This window comes from Buceros rhinoceros, unplaced genomic scaffold (genome assembly GCF_000710305.1).
Source record: "Buceros rhinoceros silvestris isolate BGI_N320 unplaced genomic scaffold, ASM71030v1 scaffold34623, whole genome shotgun sequence".
NCBI lineage: Eukaryota > Metazoa > Chordata > Aves > Bucerotiformes > Bucerotidae > Buceros > Buceros rhinoceros.
Genome location: NW_010402421.1, coordinates 18,501 through 21,759, shown reverse-complemented (window position 1 = coordinate 21,759; position 3,259 = coordinate 18,501).

Genomic DNA, 3,259 nt, shown 5'->3' with positions numbered 1-3,259 from the left:
ACCCCCGGCACCTCTGCCCGCCGCCCCGCAGCGCCCGCCTTCCTGCCCGAGCTGTTCCAGGGCGCTGGTCCACCCTGGCACTGCTCCTCACCAGCCACCGCTGGGATTTCTCAGCGATTTCCTCAGCTCCTGGGCGCCTGGTGCTTCAGCGCTGATGGAATGGCGAGAGCCAGACCTGGGCAGGGGGCAGAGCCAGCCCCGGGCCGGGGGTAGAACCACTCCTGTCGTTAACGACCTTTCGCAGGGCCCATCGTGCATCACTTACTGGCTTTGAGACGCACGTTGTGCAGAGCCATCAAAACCCAGGAGCATCCAGACGTCTGCGGTGTCAACAGAATCTTCCAGCATCAGCTCTGAAGGTGATGGGACAGACCGATGTCAGGTTCAAAACAGGTTTCACCTCGAACACCACGTGTTTGGTTCTAAAGCCAGCGGTGAAAGCTCAGCTTCATCAGAAAACACTTTATATTTCAGCACTCAGCAGACTGGTGCCTCTCTCTACCATCTGCGGCAGCCAAGGGAGGCTCTGGTGTTCCCCAACACTCACCAAGAGCCGGCAAGTTCCCATTTCCCGGCCACAGCAAACCCAACTGCATCTCAACCAGGTCCCTTCATCGGATCTGCCATTGGCTGGCTGGAGCTTCATCCCGCTTTGCAAAAGCAGCAAAACAAGCGTGGAAACACACGTTAAGGCCTAGAAGGTGCCTGCTCGGCGCCCATGGGAAGGGCGCTTCCCGAGTCAAAAGAGAGGAGCAATGTCTACATTTGAGATGGGAGCTCCCACAGCCCCGCTCGCCTGCAGGAATTCCTCCTCCTCCAAGCTTACAAACGGGGCGTGGGTCCAACAGCTCCCCCAGGATGTTGCAGGTTTATCCGTTAAAGGAGAATTTCCCCAAGCCTTGCCTCCCTCCCCAAAGCACCATATGTTCTGGTTGCTGGCAGCCGAGAAGCGAGCAGCGTGGCAGCTGCTCTCTCCTCCAGGGCCATCCAGAGGGTCCATCACAGGCTGCAGGATCCTCCCTCTGCCCAGGAGCAGCGGCACAGGGTGAGGAGAGGAAGACACGTGTATTTAAATGGGGTTTTTTTGGCTCTGTTTGTGACAGATGCTCTCATACAAATTTAAAAACTCCTTCTGTACAAAGATTGCTCTGCTCCAACAGCCGAAGCGGGAATCCAGCTGTTAGACCCAACTCACCCCGTCTGGAATTTGACTGAAAGCCCAGGGTTTAAGCTAAACACAGAAATACCACAGGTAAGATAGAAAATCAAGCTTGTAGCCATAAGCTTTATTAAACAAGCCGACACCAACGTGAAGCCAGGAGCGAGGAGCGGGCAGGGGATGAGGCTCCTTCCAGGAGAAGCTGCGGGGGCCACCTCTGCAGCACCAGCTGCAGCGTTCTTCCTGCAAGATTGGTTCCATACTCCTGTTGTGCCCAAGACACCAGCTCTGCATGGGGAGACCTCACCCAGGAAAGGCCCAGTCCAGGTCTGCACCAGCTCCAAGCAAGGCCAAGCCTGAGTATTTACACCAAAGGGCTGGACCAGAGCCCTTTGGACCAGCTCCCTGCTCCGACGGGAGTGCCGAAGCACAGAGTGCTCTGCAGCAGGAGGACGTTTCCAGAGCCCAGCTTCTCTCCGACAGCACAGCATCGGTGGGGACCGCTTCCCCAGAGACGTGGCTGCTGCGGCACATCACACTGTCCAAGCACAACAGCAGCCTCTCTCTTGTTTATGGTTTTTACCAAAATCCTACAAATAATAAGCCATGGGTTAGTCCTTCGGGGAAGGTCACCGGCGCCTGTTAGCTCACAGCTGGCAGAACATTCCGGTGGCTGCGTGTTGGTGTGAAAGGGAAGGTTATTGAGGTGACTCAGACTTCAGCACTCAAAGGAATCTCTACCCTCACTAATTTCAGCGCGTCCTGCATCACCCCCGGAACGTCTGGCTCATTAGAGCATCTCTGAGAGACTCACCCGATGCTGACGGCTATTTTGGGATCTCCAGTTAGTGTCTGCAGCCTCCAGGCTAAACCCGGATGGGGTAACGCTCTGAGAGCGAGCAAGGTTTCTGATGGAGCACGTGTTTTCAAAAGACTTTTGGCATATAGCGTTATTTTCAATACTTTCAGATTTACATTCCCCTGTAACATTAAAATCTTTTACATAAACATGCCACAACTGTGAGGCACAAGCAAGCTGCGCTGCTCCAAAAGCAGCGTCACGAGATCCACTTCTAGGGGTAAAAAACTGCATCAGAGCAGACGATCTCTATCAAATCTGTGCCACTCCCTGTAAAAGCTGTGACTGTCAGAAAAGAAACGGGAAAGACTGGAACAACACCGTATGAATTGATGTTCCAATTACATCGCAAATAAAGATGCATTTGATAAACGGGCCGCAAATCCAGACACGTTATGACTTCCCAGAGCAGAAAACTATGGATCCAATTTTCAAGTTAAAGAATTGAGTGGGCTCTCACCCTGCTGCAGCATTTGCACAGATCGCCGCTTCCCTGTTCCTAACGCTCCTACGACAAGAGCAGCTCATTTGGCAGTGTCCCGGTTTGAGCAGCTTTACAATTCATTATAAAATAGGAATTACGTTCTTGGGTGTCCTATGCCCAGGGCTTTTCACAGCTGTCTTTTGATGCCATTAGACTTCTTCAGCGTTCCAAGGGTTTATTTCTTTGGTCTTTTATTTCTGGAGCTCAGACTTCCAGCGATCTCGAGATTGGAGAGCGAGGCATGAGCTGTCCCCAAAGAAAGCGCTCATGGCTGCTGCCGTCGGGCCTGGGGGGAGACGTGTCCTTGCTGTGTAAGCAAGTCACCCCAGTAGGGCGTGAGCATCACCCCAGCCAGGGGACTGCTTGGGTCGCCAGCCCTCGTAGGCATTTATCGAGGAGTTTATTGGGTGGGGCCAGAGCAGCCGCCAGAGGGAGCGCTGGCACCGCAGCAGCACCCAAAGGTGCTGGGTGGGGTGGGGGGTCCATCACCCCTCCACAGGGCTCAGGGTGTTGGCTCACTGACACCAGGCTGGCAGGACCACTGCCTGAGCCCTCTCCAGCAATTCCATCAGACAAAAAGCCATGAGAAGAACAGCCAGAGCACATTTCCGAGCCCCTCGGTGGGGGTGTGAAAGGGGAGGAACCAGCAGGGTCCAGCTGGGCAACATCTGGTCTGCAATCTGCAGCCTGTGATTTTAACATGAGATGCCCAGAGAGGCTGTGGAAGGTCCAACCCCCGGAGCCCTCACAGGTGGGT